This window comes from Geotrypetes seraphini, chromosome 14 (genome assembly GCF_902459505.1).
Source record: "Geotrypetes seraphini chromosome 14, aGeoSer1.1, whole genome shotgun sequence".
In the NCBI taxonomy this organism is placed as follows: domain Eukaryota; kingdom Metazoa; phylum Chordata; class Amphibia; order Gymnophiona; family Dermophiidae; genus Geotrypetes; species Geotrypetes seraphini.
Genome location: NC_047097.1, coordinates 64,366,505 through 64,383,286, shown reverse-complemented (window position 1 = coordinate 64,383,286; position 16,782 = coordinate 64,366,505).

The window sequence follows — 16,782 nt, the reverse complement described above, 5'->3', positions numbered from 1 at the left end:
AGATCTTGCTTGTATATCAAGTTAAAATTTAATCAAATGTTTTGCTTGTCTTGCAAAACATTTGCAAACCAAGTTACTTGCAATCCAAGGTTTTACTGTATATACAAGATATTACTGTGTGCCACTGATGGTTATGCCTTCCTAATTTATCACAGTCGTCATATGATATGTCAGTGCTGACATGTAAAGTCTCCGCCCTCCCCCAGCTGGCTCGCGCTGTTAATGTTTGGCGATTCATTTTATTTTGGATTGTCAACAGTAGAAAATTCCAGAAATGAGATACCCAAGTAGCACACTTAAAGAGATTGTTTGCAGTTACTCTATCAAGTGGGCAAGACTGGAATTAACACATTTGCGGGATTTGACGCGTGTTTCAGACAACTGTTTTGAGGGCCACAGTGGAGGACTTCAGAGGCCACGAACGGCCCTGGGGGCCATGCTTTGCAGACCACTGGCACAAGTGATTTTCTTAAAAAAAAAAAAAAATCTTTATTAAATTTTCAATTCTTACAAAAGTATAACATACTTGTCATATAACATACTTGTCATAAATCTGAGAATTAAGCACTTATAAGCTATCAAAAATAGTTCATCAACCCTTAACAAATAAAAACCTCTCCCTTCCCTCCAGAAAATACATAAATCAGAAGATCATTTAAGCATGCCACAAGTGATTTTCAATAATGGCCTAAAAGTGTATATCGGTAGCGTAACCAGAGGTGAATTTTTGGGTGCGCCCAGAAGTGGACTGAGTAGACCCACGCATGTCTTCTACCTTCCCCTCCCCCCATCATTGTAAGGTGGCAGGGATACCCAACCCCACAATCTGAAGATATTCTCCAGTGGAACCTCCCCTACCCTGGACCATGTGAACACTGGGGAAGATAGCAGTGTGCTTTCATCCACCAATGCTCGCACCCCTACACACGTTCAGCTCCTGCGCATAAACTGAGCATGCCCAGAGAGCGCAGGCATCTGTAGACAGAACCGTGCCAATGGCTTTCCCAGTGCTGACAAGACTCGAAGTTTCTGCCAGAGGACATTTTCACTTGGCAGTGGCGTAGCGAGGTGAGAGAGGGACCTGAGGTGATGGCGCCCCTCCCCCCACCTCCACACGCTCCTTCCCCTCCCCCTCCTGACATACGCATGCCTCTTCCCTTCCCCCATACCTCTGTAACGTTCCTGGCATGAGCAGCAATCCCCAAGCTGCTGTCGTGCCAGCGTCAGCTCATCCTCTGATGTCACTTTCTAGGCGCAGGTCCAGGAAGTGATGTCAGAGGAAGAATTGACGTGCGACAGCAGGTTAGGAATTGCTGCTCGCACCAGGAACGTTATAGAGGTCATGGGGAAGGGAAGCGGCGCACACATGCGGCAGTTGGGGGGGGAGAAGTGGGGGGCAGAGAGGAGGACAGATGCCTGTGCCCTTATCAACACGACACCCGGCTGGACAACCCCCCCCCCCAGTCCCTCCCTTACTATGCCACTGAAGCTTGGCGATCTCTGCCACCTGCAGTGAGGATGTGCGCCATTGCTGGATGGACCTGAACCCAAAGTTGGCAGGCCCCTGCCCACCTAGGCCCACCCATGGCTACACTACCTTTGTATACAGTGCTCCCCTGAGATTCATGGGGGTTTCGTTCCAGGAACCCCCGTGAATTTTGAAAACCCGCAAGTGCGGTTTTTCTCCTGTCCAAAGGCAGGGGAGGCAGGAAAGGGCAGCTGGAGTGCTGGCGGGAGAAGAAAATCACTCACGGTCTGCTCCAACCGCCTCTTCCTGTAGTAAAGTCAGGCTACAACAATCAAGAGCTGCTTTGACGCGCAGCTCCTGATTGGTGTAGCCCGACTTTACTACAGGAAGAGGCGGTCAGAGCAGAGTGCGAATGAGCGAGTCCACGATTCGCGAATCGCAAATTTGCGGGGGAACACTGTATTTGAAAAAAACATGCTTTTTGTCAGACCAAACCACACCCCTGGAAACCATTTCTAGTCTAGCTTGAAAAAAAAAAATCCATGCTGTAAAAATTTGCATGTACTTTTAGCTGCTGCGAGAGACACAATTGCCAATCAGGGCAATGTGCCCAGGTACACTACGTATATAGGCATTTATCTGGGTCTTCAAAGCAGCGCTCACAATGCCAACTCTTTAAAATGGCTCTCCTTCAGGAGAAAATCACAGACAATTAATATGGAGTGTAGAAATTACTGCAGAATCTGTAGTGCCACTTTGAAACTGATGTTGTTGTTTTTTTAATTTGAACTCTTTTCTTGTATTTCTTTTTCCATGTTGCATGATTTAACCCATTGCAGCAACCTGACACGATGAAGCCTAGGAAAAGGAGTGCTTTGGTGTAAACATAAAAATGCAGCTTTGAGCATTCTTGAATACACTAAAATTGTGGTAGTTAGCTGTCAGAGCACTGTAGCAATAATTGTTCACTATCAAAAACCGTGGACAGTGCTTTTCTTGATTAAGGTCTACAAAATCCTGAATGGTGTAGAACAGATCAATGTGAATAGATATATTTTTTTTTTTTTACTCTTTCAAAAAGTACATAGACCATGGAAATTCTTTTAAAACAAACAGGATGAAATATTTTTTTCACTCAAAGAATAGTTAAGCTCTAGAACTCATTGCCAGAGAATGTGGCAAAGGCGGTTAGCGTGTCTAGGTTTAAAAAAAAAAAAAGGGCAAGTTCCGGGAGGAAAAGTCCTTAGTCTGTTATTGAGACAGACAAAGCGGAAGCCATTGTTTGGTCTGGGATTGCTAGCATGGAATGTTTCTAATATTTGGGTTTCTGTCAGGTACTTGTGACCTGGGTTGGCCACTTTTGGAAACAGGAAACTGGGCTAATTGGACCATTGGTCTGACCCAATATGGTTATTCTTGTGTTCTTTCCACAGAAGGGAATGCACCCATGCAACTGTGATGGAAACAGTAGTTTCTCAAAATACAAAGTTGTTTCTGGATTTGGGGGGGAGGGAGTTTGCTGTTGCCTCAAGAATCTCCCATTTGAGGAAAGACTGAATAAATTGCAGCTGTACTCACTCGAAGAACATGATTGAGACGTTTAAATATATCACGGGCCGTATCGAGGTGGAAGACGGTATCTTCTTTCTTAAAGGACCCTCGACCACAAGAGGGCATCCCCTGAAAATCAGGGGCGGACAATTTCATGGCGACACCAGGAAGTGTTTCTTCACCGAAAGGGTGGTCGATCATTGGAATGAACTTCCACTGCAGGTGATTAAGGCCAGCAGCGTGCCAGATTTTTTTTTTTTTAAGTTCAATAAGTTTTATTGATTTTATATATAAGATAAAACAAAACTAATAAAGAAAATATCAGTCAAGAAGTATAAAGATCATAACATTCATCATCTGTGATACAAAGGAATATGAAGAAAAAATGGGATACACATGTGGGATCTCTAGCGGGGTGAAGTTATGAGGGTGGGTCATTAGGGTGGGCCGACTTGATGGGCTGTGGCCCTTTTCTATGTTTCTATTTATTTTTAATGGGTTATGTGTATGTGGGGCCAAGATAGCATAGCAAATGAAAGCAGAAACAGAACAGCTAACGTGCTCAGTCTGCCCAAATATCGGAACTCTTTTCCCTCTGGTTTCCTGTCATTCAAGGAGATCAATGCATAAACCTCCACTGCCTTTATTAATACCAGTTCCCTCCTATAACCTCATCACCACCAGGACGTGTTTTAGGTGTTTGTAATCTATAAATTTACCTGCACATGGTTAAAAGTGGGCGTGGTTAGGGAGTGGATCATAAGAACATAAGAAATGCCTTCACCGGATCAGACCTTAGGTCCATCTAGACCGGCGACCCGCGCAAGCGGAGGCTAAGCTAGGTGTTCCCTGATGAATACCTTATTTACCCGTATCCCTCAATGTGATTCGCAAGAAGGTGTGCATCCAACTTGCCCTTGAATCCCCGAATGGTGGTCTCCGTCACAACCTCCTCTGGGAGAGCATTCCAAGCGTCCACCACTCGCTGTGTGAAACAGAACTTCCTGACATTTGTCCTGGGTCAGTCCATGACCTCTTTGTCCGTGTCACATATGACAATGTGAATAACGATGTTTCTTGCTCTATTTTGTCGAATCCTTTTAGTATTTTAAAAGTCTCTTATCATATCCCCTCGCAGCCTTCTCTTTTCGAGGGTGAACAATCCCAGTTTTCCGAGCCGTTCCTTGTAGCTCAGATTCTCCATACCTTTTACTAGCTTCTTGGCTCTCATCTGCACCCTCTCCAGTAGGGTTATATCCTTCTTTAGACAGGGAGACCAGTGCGGTTTTTTCAGTTAGGCATCTAACCTAGGTGCGGGCATTTAGGCAAGGTAAACCCTGGCCTAAATAAGGTGCGCCTAAAAGTTAAGACACTTAGCACCGCCTAAGCACGCTTAGAGGGCACCAAGCGCGTTTCTACAACGGACGTCTAACTTTTACAGAATCGCCCTCAGTGCCGCACTAGTTGGCCCTGATTTTTTGGGGCGACATATATAGAATCAGGCCCTAATTGCTAATCTATAAAAAGCGCTCAACTTGGAGTGCCCTTAATAGAATAATATTTATTTATTTGGTTTTATATCCTGTCCTCCCCGAAAAGCTCAGAACGGGTTACAGTTTACACTTCCCCCTCCGTATTCGCGGTGAAGGGGGAAAAACAACTCAGCAAATACAGAAAAAAACGCAATTAACTTTTCGTATGTCATTCGCAGTTTTCTGTTAAAAACACTAGAGAATACGCTAAAACCGCGAATAACCTGACCTGTTCCTGCAAAGAAAGTGCAGCCATTTTCTCTGTACAACGCTGGGAGCAGCGATTTCCTCAGACGTCATTTGGGAGGCGGAGCCTGCAAATGAAAAACCATGACTAACCGAAACCGCGATTGGTGAAACCACAAATACGGAAGGGGAAGTGTACACTCATCGTGTCACTCTATACAGTTGAGCGTGCCACATTGATTTTTCTGGCACCGTTATTTGGGCACATTTTATTGAATCTTGCCCAGAAATAGTTAAAGAGGAGAAGAAAAAAAAAAAAACAACAACAAAATTGTAGATTGAATCAGGTTGGGCAAACTAGATGGACCATTCGGGTCTTTATCTGCCGTCATCTACTATGTTACTATTTTGAACCCAGTTTCCCTTGTTTCTCAAGCTCATTACACAGACATGTTATTTCATTAACTCCAGTGTATAAAATGAGACCTGTGTTAAAATAGCACAGATTAGTGGATAAATAACGTCTTAATGGTAGCCCACCTTGATAACTACACCCCTGAGGAACTAACTCAGATAACTACCAGTTAATTAAAAACCTTAGCCAATAGGGAGAGGAGGGAATAGTGGATGCTGCAGATGGGCAGACTGAAAGGGCCATTCGGCCTTTATATGCCATCGTGTTTCTATCACTAAAGCTCATATATTGTAACACCATTACTGAAACTAATATATCATAACGCCATCATAGAAGCTCATGTAAACCACTCTGAATTGACTCCCCAGTCATTAGTAGAGGTATAGAAACTTACAATAAACAATATAGGATCTCTACTGGAGAAAGCCCCTAAACCAGGGGTGTCCAACCTGTGGCCCCGTGAAGTATTTTGTGCGGCCCCCGGTCGAGGGCGATGCAGTGTTTCCCTCTGCTGCCCACGGGTGTTTACCGTCTTGCCGGCTCCCTCCTCTGTCTTGCTGCAGCGTTTACGCATTTGTGCAGCTCCAGAAAAAAAATTTTTCGGCCAATGTGGCCCAGGGAAGCCAAAAGGTTGGACACCCCTGCCCTAAACCATTTCAATACCCTTCCAGTTATTTATATGCTATCCAATATGGGCCTCCTTCTAGCGCAAGCTGGCACTGTAAATGCTCCAATGCTCATAGACATCCTATGAGTGTCAGAGCGCTTACCTCGCCATCCCACACTAAAAACCTCTAACGCAACTTGATTAAAGGGGGGGGGGGAGGAGGTGGAGTAGATAGTAAGATTTCAGGATGAACAAGATCAAACTGCTGGATAGATCTAGTTGCATAAGGAGAACTTCTGCACCCTTTCTGATTGTTCTCCTAATTTCAGCAATCGGAGAACATAATACAATTTCAGTACTGTGTAAAGTACAAAACCCAGACTGAGAAACATGTAGGATGTTGAATTGATTCAGGTAATTTTCCAGATACAATGTGACTAATCCCTCCTTGATCGTAATGAAATACTGTATGGAGGCTACTGCCTTTAATTAGTAATCCAAGAAGAATTCAGAGATGTATTTTTCTTGATTGGGGTAAGGACAATTCTTCCATATAATTTGGGAAATTCACCTGACTCTAGTTGAAAATGAAGCCAAAGTAGTAGATTTGTATGTTTCTGGAGCAGACTTCATTAAATAAGAAGGACAACTAACAAGAATACTAAATTGAATCTTTGGAAACATTCATTGCATTCTAATACCTGGTATTTTGTGTCACCTTCCATTTGGGAGGGGGGGGGAAAGAAACTGGGAGGATGTATGAGTAGGATGGAATTGGTTATATGGAAATGTATTACAATGTAATAAATTGAATGTAAAATAAAAAGAATGGAGGGGTAGGGAAGGGGGGAAAGGGGGATGGGGAAAGGGAATAAGGAGGGTGTAGGGGGGTTGAAATAGGTCATATGGATATATATTTTGGAGGAATGATAGAAATATGTATGGAAATATCATAATTGTGAATTTAATCATAAGGCATATCTATTTGTTTTATATTATTGTATATTTACTTGTTCCCTTCAATAAAATGTTATAATATAAAGTGCATAAAATTTAGGATGCAAAAGGCAAATTATATTCGCTCAAAAGGCAAGATAGCACACCAAACATAAAGAGCCCTTATTTTTTCATTTTTCTTTAAATGACAGCACAAGATTGAATTGCCCGATGGGGCCTCCGTTTCACCTTGTGAGGCTTCATCAGGAGCAGTGGTGCAAAAATGGATCGCAACTTCAAATGCATTTCTTACTGAAAAGATGCCATCGTGGTTGCATCTAGGAATAGATCTCATAAGCATCTTTGAAAAGAAATGTTTTAAGACTAGATTTAAAGTTGCTGAGGTCATTTTCTTGTCTCAGGGTCAGGGGAAGGGTTTTCCTGGACGTCTGGTAACCCAAATCATGGATGGGGGGGGGAGGGAGGGTTCAGGAGTGGAGGAGGAGCAGCAGGCTAAGCACCAGGAAAACCTGGTTCAGATTCCACTGCCACTCTTGCCTCAGGTCAGAGTAAGCTCTTCAGGGACAGGAAAATATCTACTTTTCTTGAATGTAACTCACCTTGATTTTCCACTGAAATAGATATGAGGCAAATCCAAGTGATATTTTTTTGCCTTTTTAAATATATTCATACTGTAAGCAACACAAGTCCCTCCAGTTTTATCACACTCTAGAATTTTTTAATATCCTGCCTGTTCCTGTAATATTTGTAACGTTATCTGTCTGAAGCATTCATCCTGCTTGGACAATACAGCATGATCAGTTCTCTGACTTAAGTTAAAATTGTACAACAAATAATTGTATCCTGTACGTCGCGTAGAGTATAAATCTTGAACACAACAAAAGACAGTCAAAAAAGACATCCAGAATCTGACAAATTAATTTTAAATATGGAAAATCCAACTGCTTTTCATCTTTATAGATCCTTCCTCTGGGCCTGATTCTATAAAAGACACCTATAATTAAGCGCCAAGGTTAGCGTGCCCAGCCAATCTAGGCAGCTAACAATTTTTTAATTGGTTCAGTTGGCGCTGTTAATTGAACAGCACCATTCAAATAAATAAATAAATATAGGTTTGGGAGGTTCGTACATTTCCTAGACGAACTCGCCTCTTTTTGAAAATTTGGGACCCCTATATTCCAAATCTCTCCTCAAGAGCACGAAGTATGATTCTTAATGTTTTATATTGAAGCTTTGGAAACATTAATTGCATTTCAACATCTGGTAATATGTGTCACCTTTCATTCTGGGGGAGGGGAGGGAATGGGAGGGATGGTAGTAATATGTATGGAAATACAGTGGTACCTCGGTTTACGAGTGCACCTGTTTGCAAGTGCTTTGAAAGACGAGCAAAACATTTGCAAAATCGGTGCCTCGGAAACCGCAATCCGGCACCCCCCCCTGCGATCCAGCACCCCCCCTGCCTCGAACCAGCACTCCCCCCCACCACGATCCGACCCCCGCCACGATTGGGCACCCCCCGCCACGATCCGACCACCCCGACACGATTGGGCACCCCCCCGCCACGATCCGACACCCCCGCCACGATTGGGCACCCCCCGCCACGATCCGACAACCCCCCCCCGACACAATTGGGCACCCCCCAGCCGCTTCTTACCCTCATCTGGGCACTCTTGAAAATTGGCCTTCTCCTCTGCGGGGCCTTGAGCATCTGAGCATGCTCAAGGCCTGCGAGTTCACGTTCACGTTCATGCTCAAGGCCCAGCAGACGAGGAGGCCGATTTTCAAGAGTGCCCAGATGAGGGTAAGAAGCGGCGGGAGGGTGCCCAATTGTGTCGGGGGGGGGGGGGGGTCGGATCGTGTCGGGGGGTGGTGCCGGTTCGAGGCAAGGGGGGTGCCAGATCGCAGGGGGGGGGGTGCCTGATCGCAGGGGGGCCTTCGAGGGGAGCAATGCCGGTTCTCGGGGGGGGGGGGGGGGAACGCATCAAAGCGAGTTTCCATTATTTCCTATGGGGAAACTCGCTTTGATAAACGAGCATTTTGGATTACAAGCATGCTCCTGGAACGGATTATGCTGGTAATCCAAGGTACCACTGTACTTGAATTGTATATTTGCTTAATTCATTAATTACAATGTTATAACTGAAATAAACACAATCAAAAATAGGAGTCAGAGGTCCAACTGTCTGCAGTAAAAAACAATCCAAAGCAAACAAAACAAACTGCAGACCTTGTACACGATGCAGGCAGACTTTATTTATAACAAATGAATCATAAATTAAAAACCTCTTTCTAGGCAAGGGACCCAACACGGTCCGTGTTTCGTATAATCTTCATCAGGGGTCCAGTAAAAGTGACAAGCTGTAGGAACTGAACCGCTAGTGACACGCTCTGGAAACTGCGACGTTAGTAACGCGCTGAAGAAAGATTATACGAAACACGGACCGTGTTGGGTCCCTTGCCTAGAAAGAGGTTTTTAATTTATGATTCATTTGTTATAAATAAAGTCTGCCTGCATCGTGTACAAGGTCTGCAGTTTGTTTTGTTTGCTTTTTATAACTGAAATAAAAACAATGGGATGTAGGGAAGGGGGGGAAAAGGGGGCTAGGGAAAGGGGGGATGGGAATAGGGGGGAATGTATAGAGGTATGAAATAGATAATTTGGAAATATATTTTGGAGGAATGATAGAAATATGTTTGAAAATTAATATTCTGAATCTAATTGTAATAACTTTCTTATTGTATTATATTATTATATACTTATTTGATTCCTTCAATAAAAAGTTTGAAATTATTATTTTTTTTAATAATAATAATTTTGGGGTAGGCACCATGGAGGCGTGTACACCGAGGCACCTATCAACTGTCAGGTTGCTAAGACAGTAAAGCATGTTTTGCACAGATGCATTTATTGCACCGAGTGAAACCGATGTCACCTTTTGACTTTCGGAACGTTGTCCAAGCGACGGTCTTGACGAGGCTTGATGATTGCAATGCCCTGTACCTCGTAATAAGCAAGACAAGGTGCAGGGCACTGCAAGTCACACAAAGCACAGCAGCCAGACTAATAACGGGAACGTCGAAACACGTTCACATTACACCCTATCTCCAACTACACTGGTTGCTGGTTGCGTTCAGAATTCAGTACAAACTGGTGATGATTTCTCACCAATTCTTGTACGGTACTATAGAGCAAAATGACTAATTATCTACTGAACAGATCACTACACTCTGAGAACTTAGCCCTATTAAAGGCAAATGTTATAGGGGAAAACACCCTCCAGGGATTCAAGACAAAGTTAGACAAGTTCCTGCTGAACCGGAGTGTACGCAGGTGGGGCTGGTCTCAGTTAGGGCGCTGGTCTTTGACCAGGGGGGCCACCGCGGGAGCAGACTGCTGGGCACGAAGGACCACTGGTCTGACCCAGGAGTGGCAAATCTTATGTTCTTCTATTCTCCATGGTAGGGAGAAGGAGAGGGCACTCTCTGAAGTTAAAAGGTGATAGATTCCGTACAAACGTAAGGAAGTTCTTCTTCACCCAGAGAGTGGTGGAAAACTGGAACGCTCTTCCGGAGGCTGTTATACGGGAAAACACCCTCCAGGGATTCAAGACAAAGTTGGACAAGTTCCTGCTGAACCGGAGCATACGCAGGTGGGGGCTGGTCTCAGTTAGGGTGCTGGTCTTTGACCAGGGGGCCACCGCGGGAGCAGACTGCTGGGCACGAAGGACCACTGGTCTGACCCAGGAGTGGCAAATCTTATGTTCTTCTATTCTCCATGGTAGGGAGAAGGAGAGGGCACTCTCTGAAGTTAAAAGGTGATAGATTCCGTACAAACGTAAGGAAGTTCTTCTTCACCCAGAGAGTGGTGGAAAACTGGAACGCTCTTCCGGAGGCTGTTATACGGGAAAACACCCTCCAGGGATTCAAGACAAAGTTGGACAAGTTCCTGCTGAACCGGAGCATACGCAGGTGGGGGCTGGTCTCAGTTAGGGTGCTGGCCTTTGACCTGGGGGCTACCCGCGGGAGCGGACTTCTGGGCACGATGGACCACTGGTCTGACCCAGCAGCGGCAGTTCTTATGTTAACCCTAAATAGGTTGAGACCAGCGCAATGACTTTTTGTCACTCGTGAGTCAAATACGGAAATGTGGTGAAACAGGCAGATTTAGGAAATTACTTCAAACTTAGCTGTTCGTAAATGCCTTCTAGATCAGTGGTTCCCAACCCTGTCCTGGAGGAACACCAGGCCAATCGGGTTTTCAGGCTAGCCCTAATGAATATGCATGAGAGAGATTTGCATAGGATGGAAGTGATAGCCATGCAAATTTGCTTCATGCATATTCATTAGGGCAGTGATTCCCAACCCTGTCCTGGAGGAACACCAGGCCAATCGGGTTTTCAGGCTAGCCCTAATGAATATGCATGAGAGAGATTTGCATAGGATGGAAGTGATAGGCATGCAAATTTGCTTCATGCATATTCATTAGGGCTAGCCTGAAAACCCGATTGGCCTGGTGTTCCTCCAGGACAGGGTTGGGAATCACTGCCCTAATGAATATGCATGAAGCAAATTTGCATGGCTATCACTTCCATCATATGCAAATCTCTCTCATGCATATTCATTAGGGCTAGCCTGAAAACCCGATTGGCCTGGTGTTCCTCCAGGACAGGGTTGGGAATCACTGCCCTAATGAATATGCATGAAGCAAATTTGCATGGCTATCACTTCCATCCTATGCAAATCTCTCTCATGCATATTCATTAGGGCTAGCCTGAAAACCCGATTGGCCTGGTGTTCCTCCAGGACAGGGTTGGGAATCACTGCCCTAATGAATATGCATGAAGCAAATTTGCATGCCTATCACTTCCATCCTATGCAAATCTCTCTCATGCATATTCATTAGGGCTAGCCTGAAAACCCGATTGGCCTGGTGTTCCTCCAGGACAGGGTTGGGAATCACTGCCCTAATGAATATGCATGAAGCAAATTTGCATGGCTATCACTTCCATCCTATGCAAATCTCTCTCATGCATATTCATTAGGGCTAGCCTGAAAACCCGATTGGCCTGGTGTTCCTCCAGGACAGGGTTGGGAATCACTGCCCTAATGAATATGCATGAAGCAAATTTGCATGGCTATCACTTCCATCCTATGCAAATCTCTCTCATGCATATTCATTAGGGCTAGCCTGAAAACCCGATTGGCCTGGTGTTCCTCCAGGACAGGGTTGGGAATCACTGCCCTAATGAATATGCATGAAGCAAATTTGCATGCCTATCACTTCCATCCTATGCAAATCTCTCTCATGCGTATTCATTAGGGCTAGCCTGAAAACCCGATTGGCCTGGTGTTCCTCCAGGACAGGGTTGGGAACCACTGTTCTAGATTCCTCATGATTGACAGTTTCTGAGAATCTCTCTACGATTGTTTGCGTAGCCTCTTTTCGTCTTGATTTTTATGGCTGATTTCCCCAGGATCTGTCTATTTACGTTAACTTGTTTTTATTTTCTCTTATAATATTATGCACGTAACATCATGTGAACCGTTTAGGCCTTAAACCAGGGGTGGGCAACTCCGGTCCGCGAGGGCTGGAAAATCCAGTCAGGTTTTCAGGATTTCCCCCCCCAATGACTATGCATGAGAACTATTTGCGTGCACTGCTTTCAATGCATATTCATTGGGGAAATCATGAAAACCCGAATGGATTCCGGCCCTCGAGGACCGGAGTTGCCAACCCCTGCCTTAAACGGTATAGAAATTCTTTAAATAAATAAATATCCAAAAAAGTAGGCCTGGTTAGGGGTGGAGTTTGGGCACAGATGGTGGTAGGTGCCCATTGTAGAATACGAAAAACCTGGCCTCATATACCGGTGCCTAGGTTGCAAACGCCTAGCAGCACCTCATTTTAATGACATGCAGTAGGCAGTGGCGTAGCAAGGGTAGTAGGCGCCCGGGGCGGTGGCACCTCCCTCATCACCCCCTTTGCTCCTTCCGCACCCCCCATGCCACACTCATGCCCTCCCTCCGCCCCGTACCTCTTTAATTCTTCACCAGCATAAGTAGCTTCACCGGCCTGCTGCTTGCACCGGTGTTGGCTTTCCCTCTGATGTCACTTCTTGGCTCCGCAACCTGGAAGTGATTTCAGAGGGGAGCCAGGCCGGCGCGAACAGCAGGCCAGATTTAAATAAGTACAGGGGAGGGGGGGAAGGAAGGGTGAAAGTGTGGCATGGAGGGGCGGAGAGCTGCCAGCACCCCCACCAAAACAGCGCCTGGGGTAGTTCACCCCCCTCCTCACTATTCCACTGTCAGTAGGTATTGTTTTCCTAGGCATCTACCGATTTAGGAGCCATTTATAGTATCAAGCCCTCTGAATATATCTTCAGCCTTCAAAGCTACTTTCCTTATCCAAAGAGAGTTTTCAAGACAAAAGATCACATTCAGGAAATATGTATTTATTTAACTGCTTTTTCATGAAGAGATTCACCCAAAGTGGTTTACAATACATTGAATAGTAATCAGGAACTCTTTTAAGTATTTTCCTTTTCTGTCCTGGCAGGCTGGGGTAATGGAGAGTTAACTGACCTGTCCAGAGTCACAGGGAGCAGGCTGGGATTAAACTCACAACCTCAGGGTGCTGAGTCAACAGCAGCTCTAATCACTAGGTCACTCCAGAGTGAACGGAAGCTTATCGCAGAAGATGAAACCTGCGGCTTTGATAAACCATCAGAAAATGCTTCAGTACTGAACACTGTACAGATCTTCACTGCGCTCCCAGATCGTCTTCACTGAAGCAATGTACTTTTTTCATGCATGCAAATCAAATTAGTTTCAGGTGGTCCATTCGTGAGAGGTCAAGGTCTCGACAAACCTCTTTCTTTTTTTATTTTATTAGATTTAATGCATTTACAATATCATAAAGATATCAAGGAAAAAAAGGTTTCCATACAAACTTTCAATACAACAAATAATACAAAAAACAATCCTTTACAAGCCCACTAAAAGGGGAAACATATTGCTATATCAACTAAGTTTTAAGGGAAAACAAGGAATGGGTTGAGTTCCAATGAACCCAAATCATTCCCAACTAAATTAGGATATTTTGGACATTCCTACTCTAATTCCTCATCAATAAATGAAAATGAAAAGAGAAAGAAAAGAAAACTCACTTCTGTTCACGAGCTACCAAGAATTGTTGCAATTGAATGGGATCCCAAAAGACAAATTCAGTATCTTATATCTTAACCAACCTCTTTCAACCTGGACATGTGGTCTTGACTTTCATGAACTCCAACTGCTACTTCGTACCTCAAAGAAAAAGTGTGCACATACTTTCACTTTTAAAATTTTACCCTTGGACTTTTGCACCTCTTAATGTGTTATATATTTCCCTGACCTAAGCATACCTCTGGACACAAAAGAAAGTCAAAGTCAGGGTTGCCAAACATTGGTCTTCGAGGGCTGCAATCCAGTCGGGTTTTCAGGATTTCTCCAATGAATTTGCATGATATCTATTTGCATGCACTGCTTCCATTGTATGCAAATAGATCTTATGCATATTCATTTGGGAAATCTTGAAAACCCAACTTGGCAAGGGCCAAGGTTGGATGCCCCTGGTTTAAGTTCTTTATAAATTTCCTTGGAATTCTTTCCTGCTTTACAAATGCACCTGGTGTCGATGGTATTCCAATTGAATTAATCAAAGGCTTAGGAGATGCTATCATGGACTTCACTCGACTGTGTCAACAGCTTTGGAAGGAAAAAATATGACCAACCGATTGGTGAAGATCACTGTTCATACCTATACCAAAGAAAGGTGACACCAAGGACTGTAACAACTACAGAACGATCACATTAATTCTACACATCAGCAAAATATTGCTGAAAATAATACAATGAAGGCTACAATCATACGTTGAGCAAGAACTACCCGAAGTTCAGGCTGGTTTCAGAAAAGGTCGAGCAACAAGAGACCTTATTGTCAATGGCAGATGGATATTGGAGAAGAGCAAAGAATAGCAAAAGCCCCCATACTTCTTCTTCACCAACTACAGCAAAGCTTTTGACTGTGTGAATCACGATAAACTATGGAGAACTCTAGCTCAAATAGGAATACCCTAACGCATAACTCAGCTGATAAAGAGAAACATAGAAACATAGAAATAGACGGCAGATAAGGGCCACGGCCCATCTAGTCTGCCCACCCTAATGACCCTCCCCTACCTTTGCCTAGTGAATAGAGCCCACGTGTCGATCCCATTTGGCCTTAAAATCAGGCACGCTGCTGGCCTCAATCACCTGCAGTGGAAGATTATTCCAGCGATCAACCACCCTTTCAGTGAAAAAGAATTTCCTGGTGTCACCTCGTAGTTTCCCGCCTCTGATTTTCCACGGATGCCCTCTTGTTGCCGTGGTTCCCTTGAAAAAGAAGATATCTTCTTCTGCTACGATGCGGCCCGTGAGATACTTGAACGTCTCGATCATGTCCCCCCTCTCTCTGCGCTCCTCAAGCGAGTATAGCTGCAGTTTGTCTAACCTTTCTTCGTACGGGAGATCTTTGAGTCCCGAGACCATCCGGGTGGCCATTCTCTGAACCGACTCCAATCTCAGCACATCTTTGCGATAATGTGGTCTCCAGAATTGCACACAGTATTCCAGGTGGGGCCTCACCATGGATCTATACAATGGCATAATGACTTCCGGCTTACGGCTGACGAAACCCCTGCGTATGCAACCTAGGATCTGTCTTGCCTTGGATGAGGCCTGCTCTACCTGACTGGCAGCCTTCATGTCCTCACTGACGATCACCCCCAAGTCCCGTTCTGCTACTGTTCTTGTTAGGATCTCACCATTAAGAGTATAAGTCTTGTATGGATTATGGTTGCCTAGGTGCATGACTTTGCATTTTTTGGCATTGAAGCTGAGTTGCCAGGTCCTAGACCAGCGTTCCAGTAGGAGTAGGTCGTGCATCATGAGCCTCTAGGAAAATCAAGAAGCTGCAGTGAGAACAGAATATTGCAACACTGATTGGTTTCCAAAAAAACATGGCGTCAGGCAAAGATGCATCTTATCACCTTACCTGTTCAACCTTTACAGTGAAGCCATCTTCAGTTAAGCAAATTCTGAAGGAGAGCATTGGTTTCAAAGTTGGTGGCAGAAATATAAACAACCTGTGCTATGCAGATGACACAATGCTCATCAATGTCAAAGCCAGAAGTCGTAACATGGGATTAGAACTAAACATAAACAAGGCAAAAATCATGAACACAGAAAATGATGAAGAATTTAAGCTTGAAGACGATAGAATAGAAGTTGTAAAGGATTTCAATCTCCTTTTGTAAACCAAGAAACAACTAGCAGGGAAGAAATTCTCTGCAGAATAGTACTGGGTTACTCTTCAACGAAGGCTCTTGATACAGTGTTCAAAGGGAAGGAAATAACACTCCAAATGAAGATCAGGCTTGTTCACGCACTCATTTTCTCAGTGGTCAATTACGGATGTGAAAGCTGGACACCACGGAAACAAGACAGAAAGAAGATTGACTCATCAAACTGGCTATGACACTCGAAGCCCAAATGATGAAGTTACGATTGTCTTATTTTTGTCATACTGTCAGAAGAGAAAGATCATTGGAGAAGGACATTATATTTGGGAAGATTGAAGAGACCAGGCAAAGAGGGTGACCTGCAATCAGATGGCCGGGCATGTTGAAAACAACCATTGGGGATGACGCTGGAGGACCTTCCCAGACTAGCATAAAACCGATCTCTTTTTAAATCTGTAATTTCTCAAGTTGCTAGGACTCAAAGCATGAGTCAATGGCATCCAACTAACTTACATATGCAATTAACATGTCTGAAAGAAATTTCATTCAGCCTTGTTAATTAAGGATGTGTTTAATCAACATCCTATTAATCCATAGCTTCTAATTCTTTGATATGATTCAACTAATTTCTAAAAAAAAAACCCCAGAAAACAACCCTTCATGAAGGGTATTTATGTATGTACCGTATGCTTTGTGTTTCTTCTCTTCACTTAATTAGCCCTTGAATGATGCCTAAATAG